Below are 15,550 nucleotides of genomic sequence, written 5' to 3' on the forward strand. Positions count from 1 at the left end.
CCCCCCCTCCCCTCCCTTCCCCCCTCCCCCCCCCCTCCCCCCCCCCTCCCCCCCCCACGATCACGGGCCTCTCCAATGTGGAGGCCCCGGTGCCCCGCGGGAGTTTCGGCGGCGGAGACGAGCCCTTGCCCCGCCGGCGGAGCCTGCACGCCCCCGCGCCGGGGCCCGAGCAACCGGGCTGTCGCCTGCTCCCGACCACCGGTCACCTACCGGCCCATCGCCGCCCCCGGCTTTTCCTCCCCACTCCGCGCCGATCCCTTCAGCGCGGACCGAAGGGAAGGAGGTTTCCTGCGATCGGCGGCGAACTTCCTGCTGTCGTCACCGGCGGGAGGGGCGGACGCTGCAGCGGGGCCGGACGTCTCCTGCTCCTCACCTCTGGTCGCAACTCTCTTCATTCCAGACGTTGGAGGATCCCATTCCGAGGATGGCCCGGCCCTCGGCTCGGAGATGTCCCTGGTGGGAGAGGGAGGGGCTGTGCAAACCCGGTGGGGCAGATGGAGAGGCAGGAACGTCTTCGGGGCCTGGGCGGAGCCCGACAGACGGGCCTTGAAGCGGACGGGACGGATTGAAGGGGTCTGGAGCGCCGACCCTGCCTCCAGCTCAGGACCATCCTCTCAGCCTTCACACTGAGATGTTCCTCTCAGGCCCTTTTGAACGGACCCAGGTGCAATGACTGGGGCAAAGAGGCACCTTTTAAGCTGCAGTGGGGATCGACCCATTAAATTGCCACGCCAGTGACTGAAGGGGGATCCCGCCCCCGCGATGATGCGGTAAGTGTCGGGTCACACACTCATGAGAACTCTCGAATTCTCCCCCCCCCCCCAGCCGTCTGTTGCTCCCCCCCCTTTCAGTCACCACCCACCGTCAATTACCACCCCCCCCAGTCAGCCACCCTCCCGTCAGTCGCCATCTCCACCAACAATCATCACCCACCCCATCATTTGAGCACCCCCACCCCAGCAACGTCCCGCTACCACGAGTGTTGAGCTGTCACTGCAAACTGGAGTGGCGTTCACAGCCCCCCCACTCGGCAGTGACCTCTCTTCCCCCTTGCAGAAGTGACCTCTCTCCCCCTGAGGCAGCAAACCCTCTTTCTTCCCCCCCCCCCCCCCACCCCACGCAGCAGCGACCCCCCTCTCCCCACCCCATGGCAGCGACCTCTCCCCCCATGGCAGCGACTTCATTGCCCCGATAGTGGCCCTCCCTCACCCCCACCCCGGCGGCTGCAACCTCTACTCCACTCTCCCTACCCCCCCCCCCCTCCTCCTCCCCTGCAGGCCCTGTGGCTGCAACCCCTCTCTCCCATGATTGCAGTAGACACTTTAGCCAGGGGTTTCCCTGTGAAGCCTGCACGCAAGTGCTGACCTCACAGGAGTAACCAGCTCAACTCTTTTCCTGTTCAAGTCACCAGTGGATGCAACCCAAGTTTAACTGGGTTGCCTGACTGCCTCTGAGGTAGGTCAGTGATCCAGTTGGATTAGAACCACGCTGACCAGGTTGGACCCTTTCAAGCTGCCACGTGAGTGGGGTGCAATTTGCCTGGTTAACTCCATTTTACTCAGCAGCTTGAAAGGGTCAAATGAAATTACTTCCCCTTCCTCAACCATGGTCTTTTTCATGCACCTCTGCACATGTCCCTTCTGGGAAGAGTAAGGACCGAGTTCTCGGTTCTTAGATTCCATCCCATCTGCCTCTGCATTTAAAGGATCAACCTACACTTTTACTGAAATTTCTGCTATTTCCAACCAAACATTACATTTTTAAATTTAGACATACAGCATGGTACTGCCCCGTAAACCTGTGCTACCCAAATTCCCCTTTAACCCTCATATGTTTTGAAGGGTGGGAGGAAACGGAGCACCTGGAGGAAAGCCATCCAGCTACAGGGAGAAAATACAAATCCCTTTTAGACAGCACTGGATTTGAACATGGGTCATTGGTGCAATGCTAACTGTGCAAAGAACCTCAAAAGAGACTGTTCCCTTTACATTTCTCTGGTCTGCTCTTCCCATCAACCTCTCCCCATCTTGGAAGACTTTTCCATTCAACCACAGAAAATGCCATCTTACACAAGGAGATTATAGCCTTTGTTGAATAAATACTCAATTTAAATGTCCAAAAGAGGCAATTAAATATGTGTCTGGATAGATAATGATTTAAACAATTTATATAAACTGTATTCACCATTACTTAAAAAAAGTTGAAGGGGATTTTTAAAAAAAAACTATGAACCTGCCAATAACATTAATAGAAAGGGTTAATTGTATTAAGATGAATACTTTTCCATGAATACAATATATTTTTTAAACTTTACCAATATTATTACCACAAAAGTTTTTTCAAGAATTAAATAAACATATAAGGAAATTTCTTTGGAAAGATAAAATGTCAATATCGAAAGAGTAATGTGGAAATCTGAATCAGGAGCTTTACAGGTTTTTAACTTTAAGAATTATTATCAAATGGCTCAAATGAGATTTCTTACTTCCTTTTTTTGAGGGATCAGGAAAACTGACATGGGTTAAAATAGAGTTGGATTAAATAGGAGAGAAAAAAAAAATATATATATATATAGGATTCAAAATTAATAATCAGTGTAAAACATTTGATTACTATTTGCAATAAGAAAATAACAAAATTGGATCAAAAGGAAGTATATCACCTTAAGACACCTTTGACTCAAAATAATCTTATACCTTTCACTAAAGGTAATCAATTTTTAAAATATTTGGTTTTATAAAGTCATTAAAAATATAGGATTATTATGAACAAGGTCAATTGATGTCATTTCAACAATTAAGGAATGTATGGAATAACCTGGAATACACTTTTTCACTACCTTCAATTGAGAGGATATCTGCGGGAAAAGTTAGGCCCAACAATGTAGTGAGTTGGAAATTTTATCAGGAGAGGTGAGAAAGAAATTTATTACAAGCAGGCCCTATTAAATAGGGAGTTCATAGATCTGGACGGAAATGGGAGGTAGATCTAACTATTACAACTGGTGACAAAAGTTGGTCAGATCTTTGTTAAGACTGTATGACAAATACTATAAATGTAAGGTATAGGTGAGTTCAATATAACCATCTGCATCAATTATATTTAGCACATAAAAATTGAATAAACTGAAATCAGTTTTATCAGATAAATGTTTTAGATGTACTGAAGAGACAGGAACTACTTGGTCATGTTCTAAAGTTAGGTTTTAGAATAAATTACTGGTACTGTATTTCCACAAAATCCAGACCTATTTTTATTGGGAAATATAGAAGGAACAAGACCTAAATTAAAATTATCATTTTAAACAAGTGAAGTTTATTAAAGTAGCATTAGCGGCGGCAAGGAAGTGTATTGCAGTGACTTAGAAATCAGACGCTTCTTTAGGGATGGAGAGATAGAATGCAGAAAATCAAAGTTGTATTCCTTTGGAGAAAATTACATATAATTTAAGAAATAAATATTCTGCTTTTTTACAAATTTGGAGCCCATTTTTGCAAAGTTTAGGGGTAAATATGTAAAAATATACTTCCAGCCTATTAAGACCTGTAATAATCTTCTTCCCTAAAACAGTTGTATAAATACTTTAGGATCCCAGTGTGTGAACTGACTATCGTGCAATCCAGGAAACTTTTTCTTTCATTTTTATATTTTATATAACTATATATCATACTTAGTTTTTCTTTTTATACAATTTATGAATGGGAGGAGGGGTATAAGGAGGGAAGGAGGGGATGGTAAGGGTAGGGTAAAACCAGCATGTAATCATTACAGTTTTAAATTTAATCCATATTTATCTGAAAGTTTATTAATTACATGTATGGAAACTTTTTTAAAAATAAAATAAAACTCTTCCCTCCTGACCTTCCAGGGACTGAAATAGTTTTCAAATATTTTTATTGAGTTTAATGAAAAACCTATACACATAATAATCCAGTAAATGGCATAAACCATATCATATACATAATGTACATAAATTGTAAATAGAAAACATAACCATAATTCTTTTCTTAATCTTATCTAAAACATTAAATCTAGGATTGGATTGAATTAACAGTTAACACATTCTTCATAATATATCTAAAGATAATATTTAAATAGAGAAAAAAGAGAAAAAAAACCCTAGTAGGGGGAGAGCAAAAAAACAATAAAAACCTAAAACAAAAACATACTTTCTTTTAAGGCAAGGTAAGTTATAAATAAAATTCCCTTATTAAAAAAGGGTGTTTATGCTTCTCAGGTATTATCTTCATCTTCTATAATATGATCAATGGTTACAATTCTCAATTAAACACGCATTTATATAACTTACCTCAAAAAGAAAAGACTACCCCCTTATAATCAAACTCCTCCCTCTAAACAAGGTTAACTTATATAAATAATAAATATATGAATCGAATAACGTTTTCCAGAAACCAGACATTGCATCTCCGGAGCATCCAAGCACCTTAAATCTTTAAATTGTGATGGTACTCCATGAATGAGCCCAATTTGTACATGGTCAAACCAAAATGTATACAAATAATCTTAAATAAAATCTGGAATTTGAACTCTAATCAAATGTGAATTGTTTGATTATAAAGTTAAAATAGTGGAGCAAAGTTGCAAATTTTAAAAAGTGTCTTTGTCCCAAACATTATGGAGGGCACTATATGTATCTTGAGAGGCTGATGTTGAAGCATTATCAGCTGCTGTCTGAGCAGCGACATGAATCCATTCTAATTTGTCTACCATATCAGCAGGTCTATGACAAATGCCATCTCAGTAGCTCTACACAAAGCTGTGGAACACCAAGACAGGAAAGATACATGCATAAGGATGCTTTTTATTGACTACAGTACAGCATTCCCCTCAAAACTGATCAGCAAACTCCAAGTCCAGGGCTTTGGTATCCCACTGTGTAATTGGATCCTGGATTTCCTCACCTCCAGAGCACAATCAGTGAGAATTGGAAAGAACATCTCCACAATTTTCAATTAGTACCAAGGGGCTGCCTTCTTTGCCACTTACTCTACTTGCTTTACACCAATGTCTGTGGCTCTGTACAACAGTAACACCATCGACAAATGATGATACTACAGTAGAGGTTTGTGTGAAAAAGGGATGATGAGTCAGAATACAGATGAAGGGGGTTGAAAACTTGGCAGAATGGTGTACTAACAACAACTTCACGCTCAATGTCACCAAAACAAAGGAGTTGACATGGACTTTAGGAAGAGAAAACCATAAGTTTATGATTCAGTGATCATTTGGGGATCAGAGCTGATGAGAGTGACAAAATTTTGAATCTTGGGAGCCATTTTCTCGGAAATCCTTTCCTGGATTGAGCACAAGAATGTCATCATGAAGCAAGTATGTCAGTGCTTCTTTCTCAAGGGTTTGTGGAGATTTCGTATGACATCAAAAATGGCAAACAGTTATAGATGTGTAGTGGAAAGTGACCAGTTGCATCACGTACCAATACCTCTGAGTTGAATGCCCTGCAAAAGGTAGTAGATACAGGCCAGTACAGACAAAACTATCTCTCCATCAAAAATAAATTACATGAAACACTGTCGGAATAGATGCAACAAGATTCATATCATTCGGTTCAGGAAGAGTTGCTACTCTTCCACCATTAGACTCCTAAACAACAAACTCAATCAGGACTCTTACTTTCTGTACTGTATTGCCGTTTGATTGCATTTCTTCCTTTGTTTACATTTCTCTCTCTTTACATATCTTGAGTATAGCTTTTTTGCACTACTGATAGATCAAAACTCTACCTGGCCCACAGAAAAAGAATTTTAGTGTTGCATGTGATGACAATAAATGTGAACTTTGAACCATAATCCAGATTAATCTAACTCTTCTCTCCCTCATATAACCTTCCATTTTTCTTCATCCACGCACCTGTCTAACAGTCTCAAAATGTCCACCACCAACTGCAGCAATGCATTCCAGGCTCCAACCCCTCTCACTGTAAAAAAAAAGTTTTTTTAGACTTACAGTGCAGTAACAGGCCATTTTGGCCCTGAGCCCATGCCACCCAATTACATCCGATTAACCTACAACCCCTGATATGTTTTGAACGGTGGAATGAATCCAGAGTCCCCAGAAAACCCATGCAGACACAGGGAGAACATACAAACTCCTTGGAGGCAACATGGGATTCGAACCCAGGTCCATATCGCTGGTGCAGTAATAGCATCATGCTAACTGCTGTGCTAACTGTGCTGTGGCATCTTTCCTATAACCAGAGTTTGATGGAGCTACAGCTTTATCTGGTGACTTTTAAACTGAATTCTCCAATTAATGAAGGCCAGCACACTGTATGCCTTCTTAACCACCCTATCAACTTGCACAGAAAACTTGAGGGATATATGGCACGAACCCTAAGATTGTTATTTTCCTCCACACTGCAAAAAAACTCTACCATTAGCTATGTACTTTGCATTCAAGTTCAATCTTTCAAATTGCTTCACTTCACATTATTCTGGATTGAACTCCATCTGCTACTTCTGCGCCCAACTTTGCATTCTGTATATATTCTGTTTCAACGTATGGCAATAAATGTGAACTTTGAACCATACTCCAGATTAATCATTGTCTGACAACCTATTATCCACAACACCTCCAACCTTCGTGTCATCTGCAAACCTACTGACTCACCCCATGACTTTTTTGTCCAAGTCATGTATAAAAATCATTAAGATCAGATGTCCCAGAACACCACCAGTCACCCCAGAACACCACCAGTCACCGGCCTCCAGGCAGAATACCATTTCCATTTACTACCATCTCGGTCTTCTGCAGGCAAGCCAATTCTGAATCCAAGCAGCTAAGTTTTCATTGATCCTTTCTGGATGAGTTACCGTTATGAGCCCAGAGGACTCCAAAACCAGCAGCAATAGAAATTCACCAAGACAATGGTTACTTAAACAAAAGTTGCTTTTAATTTTCTTTAAACATAATAACAAGATCAATCTTAAACTTATAACTATTAACCTAACTTAACCACCTTCTAATTAAAAGTGCATGTGTACGTAATGTATATATGTTCAGGAAAGTTCTCTGTTTCACTGTCCAATCATTCACTTTTCACTTCTCCAAGTTCACCAGTATCAGACAATTCTCATACTGTGCACATAATTTTAACATTTATGAATGTTCACCAGGCTCTTGTGCTTGAAGTTAAATGGTTACCGCTCAGGAAGGTTCTTGTTGGTTTTGGAGAGAAATTCGTTGCTCAGTAGACACACACAAACTGATTTCCTCCAACCAATCATTTTGGTGTCTTGCCGAAGAAACTTGCCCCATCATGGGTTTTCCAAATTATAATGTCTTCTTCCAGGTCACCACAGAGTTCCTCTTGTTTCCCTTATTTCAGGAGAAATACTCTCGCCACTTGTAAAGACTACAGGGGTTTTGAACAGGTTGAGCTCAGAATTCACATGGGGTTTTTCAACAAGCCTGCCAGTTTGCCATTTTGCAGCGTCAACTACTACTGTAGAAATGACTGCCCCCCCAAAAGAGAAATCCTCTGTTTTTCCTCTCCACCCCCCCCCCCCCCCCCAAATAGAAATCCTCTGTTTTTCCTCTCTGTGCTTATAAAAATCATATGACTTCTTACAGGGCTCCAAACCCAATCTTTGAAAGATCTTCTCAGCCTCTCTGAGCCTGGACTTTATTGCCCACACACAGTAGATCAGCCTAACCCTAACCCTAACCCTCAATGTCTAACTTCAGAAAAGCTCTTGCATTTTAAATGAGATGTCTTTTGTGAAGTGTTATTTTGTTTGTGAAGTGCAACCTTCACTAAACCCCCATAATCTATCTCTTTTAAAGACATTTTACCATAACTATTCTAACATCCCCCATAATACTACCATGTGGAACCTTGTCAAATGCCTTACTAAAATTCATATACACTACATCAACTGCCTTACCTTCCTCAAATTCTTTTGTGACCTCAAAAAAACTCCATTGGGCTTGTGAGGTACAACCTGCCTCTTACAAAGCCACACCGACTATCCCAAATGCTCAAAAATCCTATCCCTAAGAATCCTCTCCAGTAATTTGTCCTCTACTGACATAAGACTAATTAGTCTATAATTCCCAGGATTCTGCCTGTAACCCTTTCAAAGATCATCATCTATACCCCAGAAATTTTACCCTTGCTTCCCATGGTATTGTGGAATATATACTGTCCAGACCCAGGGAAGTATCGATCTGAATGTTTTTCAGAAGCTCCAACACTATCTTTTAATTGACATGCCTAATCTATGCTGACCTCACAGGGTCCCTTTCCCTGGTGGACACTGAAGCAAATTATTCATAAAGGACCTACCTACCTCTTCTGCGTCCTGGTACATGTCACCCCCTTTTACCCTTGGCCAGTCCTACCCTCACTCTAGTCATCCTCTTTTTCACGTAGAGTGCCTTGGGTTTTTCCTTGATCCTGGTTGCCAAGACCTTCTCGTGTCCATTTCTGACTCCTAAATATCTTCTAAGTTTCTTCCTGGCTACTAAATAATTCTCATGAGCCCCTCCTGATTTTTGCATCTTAAATATGCTTATCTCTTCCTCGGAACTATCTTTCAGTCTCATTTCAACCATGGTTCCTTTATCCTGTCTCAGTGAGACAAACCTATCCAGAATCCCATTGAGAAGGAGAAGCAGAGGAGATGACCAAACAGGATGGTGACTATGACAGTGGACAAACCAGGGTCTCAGGGCTGCAAGCTTTTGGCAACTTGCAATTGAAGAATTCACGCAGGCTGCTGGCGACTTGCAGTTGAAAGATACACACAGGCTATGGGTTGCTGGGGACTGGTTCATAGGAACTGAGTATCAGAAATGGGATTTGAGAGGGTGCTGAGGGCAAGAAGAGCTGATGGGTCTTGGGTGCTGAAGGCTTCCTAATTGTCTAGGAGGTTTGGACCTGAAGCTTAGGTTGCTGATGGTTTGTACAGCTGCAGGAGAACAGGAGACAAGTCCATGTATTCTAAATAGACTCTCTTTTGCTTCTCTTTCTCTTTGGTGCACCAGGCAATGCTCATGTCTGCTTTATGGCAGTCAAAAGTTAAAGTATATTGTGTCTATTACATTTTTAATATATTATTACCTGACAATAAAAGGAACCTTGAACCAGTGGTCCCTAAACAACCTTTACATTTCTGCTGTGCAATTCTGAAACCTTTGTCTCAATTAACACACCACCATTTACCTGCCTAATGCCATCATATAAAGGTGACTGAACTTCCTGTTGCCTGCCACTTTAATTCATATTAATTCTGTTTGATATATCTGAAGCCTTCTACAGTATAACAAGGCCTAACACAGGCTTGAGCAATTTTACGGACAATATAAAATTGCTCATATTTAGGTAACTCTTTCCCAGTCTACATTAAAACTGCCCATTTCTTCTGCAACTCATCCATCTGTGACATTGGCTCAATTTTTCCCTATCTCTTATTAGTTATGCCTGACCATGATGACATTTCTGGGCCATGTTGCACAGCTCTGCTATTTTTTTTAACAATATAGCATAATATAAGGCCCTTCTAGCCCATGAAACCTATGGCACCCAATTTTACACCCAATTAACCCACCAAACCCATGCTTCTTTTCTAAAGTGGAAGGAAATCGAAGAACCTGGAGAAAACCCTCATAGGATAAAGGGAGAACATGCAAAATCCTTACAGACACCACCAGATACTAACCCAGGTCATTGCTGCTACAATAGCATTATACTAACCATGACACCCAACAACAGCTAAAGATAAAAGGTAACATATAAAGAAGCAACACTACCCTCTACCTACCTTCAATAAATCATTGATATGGTATCATCCTATTACAGATATTCCTTCTGACCTATCCTTTCAACCCACCAATGCTAGCTGCAACTTAGCAACACTTTAAAATCTCTCCCAATTCTAACAAGGATGGGAAACATCAATCAGGATCAGTGTGTACTTCCAGCATTTTTGTTTTTATTTATATTTCTGCAGAAGTCTTCTGGAGCAGAGTTACAGCCCTCTCCAACAACCAGCTTTACAACTTTCCTTCTTGAAACACATGTTCTTCATCCATTGAAGATAAATTCTCACTGATTCCCATGGGCTTATATTTTCCTGATCCCTGGTATGATGGTCAGTTAAATGCTGTTTTTACATCAAATCACATCTAATTGATAGAATTTAGTTTATTTATTCATGTTTACTTCAAGACTACAAAAAAATCTGTGGGACTTTTGGTGGGGGGGGGGGGGGGGGGATAGAACCCAGATCAAGCATCAGTTAGCATATTTATTAGTAAGTATTTGCTCACAGGCACCCTCCACTTGTTGACTAACAAGTTAGAGTAGAGTTTTGGATGCTAATTGGTCAGATTGTATTATTCCTGCTCAGTGGATGCATACAGTTCTCTAGTTTGGATCAGTTTGATAGAGTGCTTGTTATAAGCAAGTCATCCTTATGGCTGGAATATTTGGGGGGCCCATGACTTTTGTTGTGTTGAATATATCAGCTGTTATTTGCCCTTTTGTGCAGTGGATCAAATTGATTGAAGATCCTGCTCACGCAGATCTAATAAGTAAGCTGAGATGTAACTTCCACTCAGATTGTGGCAAACTTGTCTTTTGAAGGCTCAAGGGCTCTGCTATCAAATGCAACAAAATGTTCACAACTTCTCCTGAGGATGGTTGATTAACTGTCAACCACAACTAGATGTGGAAGGATTGTGAAGCTGATTTTGTTATTGAGATCATAATGTTATTTTTGGACCATAAATTCTGACCTTGTTAGAGACACCTGAGTCCCTTGAATGAAATAGCAAACAAAAGCTTCTTTCTCCGTCATATACAAAATTGTTGATGTCAAAAAAAATGCTTGTTACTGTCAATCACAGAATATGGACTTGATGAATTCTCATTATTTTATGTCCTTTTAAAATAATATGGTGTGACTGCCTGCTGCGGCAGCGATATAGCCAACGCTCCGAGTGGCAAGCACAACCAAAGACCAGCAGCCCGCAGAGCAGCACAGGCCCCAACAAGCAAACAGGCGGGTGAATGGCAAGGGCAGCTACCCCAAAAATGGTGCTGGCCTTGCTATGCAGCCAACAGACAGGGACAACACACGGAGAAAAAGGGCATTGTTATGCAGGAAAGTACCCGCGCGTGGGAAACCCACTTTTGTTATGCATGTTGTGACATCAGTCAAGGGGGGGGCCACAGCGGGAACAGTGCAAGTATAAAAGTCAGGCCTGAGCCCTAATAAAACTCAGAACTTAACCTGACTACATTACGTGTGTGTAACTTCTTTCAAGTAGCACGCGGCTACAATGGTTCCCATTGCAATTTTTGTGTTGAAAGATGCTGTATACAACAAGTCACCCAAAAGAATGGACACCAACAAGTATGCCCAGGATATGATGGGTCATTCAGTATGCTGGGTGACTTTCCTAGGCAGCAAGAGATTTAGATGGAGTACATGGAGGGGAGGAAACATTGTGTTATGTTATAATCACTGCCTTCTCTAGTTTATTCCAATCATGAGCAGAGCAAATCCTATACCATACTTTCGATAGTTCACCTATGAAAGTTGCTGAGGGACGGGGGAACTGTGGTATGGAGGGTCACATGACACTTCTAGTGGGAACATATTCGTTGGTCACCACACCTGCCAATCAATGTCATTGTTGCAGGTGAGCACACTCCTTGCGAATGGCTCCTTTGAATAGCTTGCCACATTTGGACATACCTAGGCCAGCCCCCCACCCCCAGCCAGCTCCAGATTGCGAGCCTTGGGCAATGCTGGAGAGTCATTTGCAAGGTCTGTGCTGGTAAATGGTTGGAGGCTTATCGAGATGCATGCTCACTCACAATCACTATTTGTGCCTATTTTATGACAATCATTGTAAATACATTTCCTAGTTAATCCTACCTGAAACAGATTGAAATGTAATGGGTACCATTTGTTGTGTCTTTTCACTGTATTTAATTATCCACTATTAGTAGTGAGTGCCAGTTGTTAGTTGCATCTGATTCATGTGTATTGTAAGTACCTTGTCTGATTTTGTGTGTGTTGGTCTGTGAGTGAGTGAGACCAAGAGAGAGAAAGAGATTCCTGTGGCAACTTCCCCTCCCCCAAAACCTGGAGATAAAGATTTTTGCTGCTATCGAATTGTGTTCAAACTCATTTGCTTCTCTGACCCTCTGAACTTGTTTCCCTCATCACAGGGATGCCAAACTTTCTCAGTCTTCTAAGAAAGCAGAGGTGCTTTTTGGATCATAATGTCCATGTACTTGAAGCTATCTACTCTTTTGAATTCAGCACCAGTAATGTGGACAGGGTATGGATTCAGACCCTTCTCAATAATCATCTCTTTCATCTTATTCACTGAGAGAGAGGTTGCTATTTTGGCACTCTCACTGGACTTTCAATCTCTTTCCTCTATTCCCTCTCATTTATTATTTGACATCGCCAAATTTGAAGATGGAGTTGAAACTGTATCTGTCATGAGTGCAGAGGGAATAGAATAGTGGACAGAGTATATGTAGTTGAGCACCGGCATTGAGTGTTATTTTTGTGGAGATGATGTTTTTAGTATCATCACTGATAGTGCTCTGTAGGACAGGAGGTCAAAGATCCGGGGTGGGGGGGGGGGTGGGTTGATGGGGGGAAGTGGGGATGTACAGTGACCTAGATCTTTATATTTGAGATTGAATTTGCTCAGGGAAATTGTATGTTAGATCAGTAGTTTGACATAGATATCCTTGGCATTCAGCTGCTCTGGGGTTGAGAAGGGAGCTAGGAAGATCTAGGGAGATGTTCTCTACTATGGATCTTTTTGACCAATGGAAAATTGAAGTGGGTCAAGGGGGGCCACGGCGGGAACAGTGCAAGTATAAATTGATGTGAAGTATCAAGTATGAGATTGATGTGACCCATGATCAACCTCTCAAAGCACTGCAATGGTGGATGTCAAAGCCAATGGTAAGTTTATTTATGCCTATTTTAATGCTTTTCTTCAGAACCAGTATGGTGGTGTCTTTCTTGAAGCAAGTGGGGCCTAGGCCTGTTATAGAGAGATTAACGAAAATACATCTTTCAGTTGATCTCTGAGGGTGCATTCTGGAACTCAGTCTGGTTGAGGCTTTTCGTTCAGGTTTTGTTAAGGTTAGAGCTGATTCTGCTTGATATAGCAAAGGAAAGATAGGGGCTGGAAGGAGGGCGGCAACGTAGTTGATGTTCAGCCAAGAATAATTTGTTTCCATTGAGCCCTGTGGTCAATATTGCTCCAATTTTGTCTTCCATTTCCAAAATCCATTCTCACCATGCCAAAGTATAGATCACGCTGAAAACCTTGAGGCTTTTTTCTTCTATGTTTATTTTTTTACCCATTCTTTTAAACTACTGTAAGTCAGTCCTATATGAAGACCAGTCCAGGTTAAAATATCAAATGCTGCATCTTTGAATTATTGCTTTGCACAAGGAATGTATTTATAAAGGACTTCCCAATGTAATTGGTTGATTTCTAATAGGACATGTATCTTCAACCATCCAGTAATATGACATGATTGGCAATTGGTCAGCGCCAGGGGATTGATTGATTGATTGGAAATATTATGCTTGCACACTCAGATAGTTCATGGAACATGGAAAAATTTGGTTACACGAGTTCAAAATTTGAAGAAATGTGATAAGCAATTTCTTTTTTATGAGTTAGCAAAAAGGATATTGATAGGAGCCCAATTTCCTTTGTTTTTCTGAAATGGAGTATTTTTCTACATATTTTGATGCATTTTCTATGTACATATATTATTTTTTGATCTTGTCAATTGGAATTAATTCATCAAGTGCATATAGCAACATGAGGCAACATTATTTTTTAAAATTCATCTAGCCACTACTAAAACAATCATATTTCTTTTATTTTTGAATATTTAAAAAAAATTTCCATACATGCAGTGATCGAAATGACTATACTTGTAATAATACAAGTTTCAAAAAAGTGAATTGTAAGCCACAGACTTGATAGTTTCACCCCCTTCCCAAAATCCCCTCCCTCAAAAAAATTTATATTAAGGTATAATATAGTCATATAAGCACAAGAAGGAAAAAAAAAAGTTATTGGATTGCACAGAGAGGTGTCGTCTCACACAAATAAAGCCAAAAAAATTCTTCATTACCATTCAGAGGAGAATATTGTGGGTCAAATTTAATCCTATTATTTGGGTCTACGGCCACCAAATTGGCAAAGACATAGCATATTTATTTCTCAAATTATATGTAATTTTTTTCCAACAGGATACAACTGAATTTCTGCAAAATTCTAATACAGCTAAAACAAAGAGCTGCTGGAAGAACTCAGCATGTCAGGCAGCATCTGTGGAAGGAAATGGGTAGTGGATGTTTCAGTTTGGGACCCTGTGTCTTGATTGTTCCAGATGTTTACACCTGCTGTTTCTTGTATTTCCAATGCAAAAATTTTATTTTTGAAATAAACTTTCTTAAAATTAATATTGTGATATTAAATAAGTACATCATTCATTTCTGATATAATTTATCCAGAACACAATTGCTCACAGAATTAAATGATTTATCGGCTAGTTTACATAGGCATTTTATCATGTTGTCAATCACACCTAGAAGAAATTGTATGGTTACATCAGGTCAGACATTGAGAAAATATCAACCCTAACATTAAAATACAGAAAGCATATATTCCCTCTAATTGGAAAGAAAATCAAATTTATCATTCTGCTTTCTACCTGTGTCCTATGACAGGGTTTCAGTAATATGGAGTTATCTATAATCAGTATTTGCAGCCTTTTGACTGAAACCATATTTTGATTACCTCCAAAAGACAGAAAGATTAGAAGGTAATATAGGTTTGTCATATTTCTCGACTGCACCCTCATCTCCATGAAAGCTCAAATTTTGTAATTCATACATTATTTGAAATCTTCTCTACTGTGAATGAAATAGTAGAGCTGACCAAACAAAAATTATGGTACTTGGTATCCACACCATCATTTATACCTAACAACCTAGCTGCATTAATACTTGATCATCCTTGGGCCCTTGAAGCTATCACTGATGCTGACAAAGAATGAGCTATCAAATAAATATGTTCAGTTTGGCAGGACAGTTTTCATGAAATGCATACGTGAAGAACAGGAGGAGGATGAGAATGAAGGTAAGACTGCGTAATGATAAAGGAGGCAACGTATGCCTGAGGTGGAGGAGATTGGGGAGGTCCTGAGTGAATACTTTGCTTCAGTATTCACCAGAGAAAAGGAACTTCATCAAGGTGAAGTCAAACTAGAGCATGCTTGTTGTTGGACCTTATATTGAGTTTAAGGAAGAGGAAGTTCTGGATCTTCTCAAAAACATCAAGATTGACAAGTCCCCTGGGCTGGATGAGATATACCCTAACTATGGGAAGAGAGGAAAGAGATGGCTGGTGCATTGGCGATGATCTTTGCTTCCCCTTGGCCACAGGGGAGGCACTGGAAGATTGGAGAAGGCAAATGTGGTCCTTTTTTTAAAAAAAAGGTAAT

General features: G+C 40.7%; 1 protein-coding gene and 1 long non-coding RNA gene across 11 annotated transcripts in view; one reads left to right on the plus strand and one right to left on the minus strand.

Annotated features, from left to right (window-relative positions):
- Window positions 1-733, minus strand: part of efr3a (EFR3 homolog A (S. cerevisiae)) — a 175,720-nt gene extending 174,987 nt beyond the window's left edge. For 3 of the 6 annotated variants that reach the window (XM_069921663.1, XM_069921660.1, XM_069921656.1), the window contains exon 1: window positions 211-358. The gene's annotated coding sequence lies outside the window, so the exon portion shown is untranslated. The other 3 variants (XM_069921661.1, XM_069921658.1, XM_069921659.1) reach the window with 2 other exon arrangements.
- Window positions 70-14,507, plus strand: LOC138755520 (uncharacterized). Of its 5 annotated transcripts, none has more exons than XR_011352355.1 (4): window positions 70-770; window positions 9,993-10,133; window positions 12,224-12,336; window positions 14,295-14,507. It is a non-coding gene; the product is annotated as an uncharacterized lncRNA (long non-coding RNA). The 5 variants fall into 5 exon arrangements; XR_011352356.1 differs by having other exon boundaries at window positions 9,993-10,125; XR_011352354.1 differs by lacking the exon at window positions 12,224-12,336.
- The last annotated feature ends 1,043 nt before the right edge of the window (window positions 14,508-15,550 follow it).

The sequence above is a fragment of the Narcine bancroftii genome, chromosome 2 (genome assembly GCF_036971445.1).
Source record: "Narcine bancroftii isolate sNarBan1 chromosome 2, sNarBan1.hap1, whole genome shotgun sequence".
In the NCBI taxonomy this organism is placed as follows: domain Eukaryota; kingdom Metazoa; phylum Chordata; class Chondrichthyes; order Torpediniformes; family Narcinidae; genus Narcine; species Narcine bancroftii.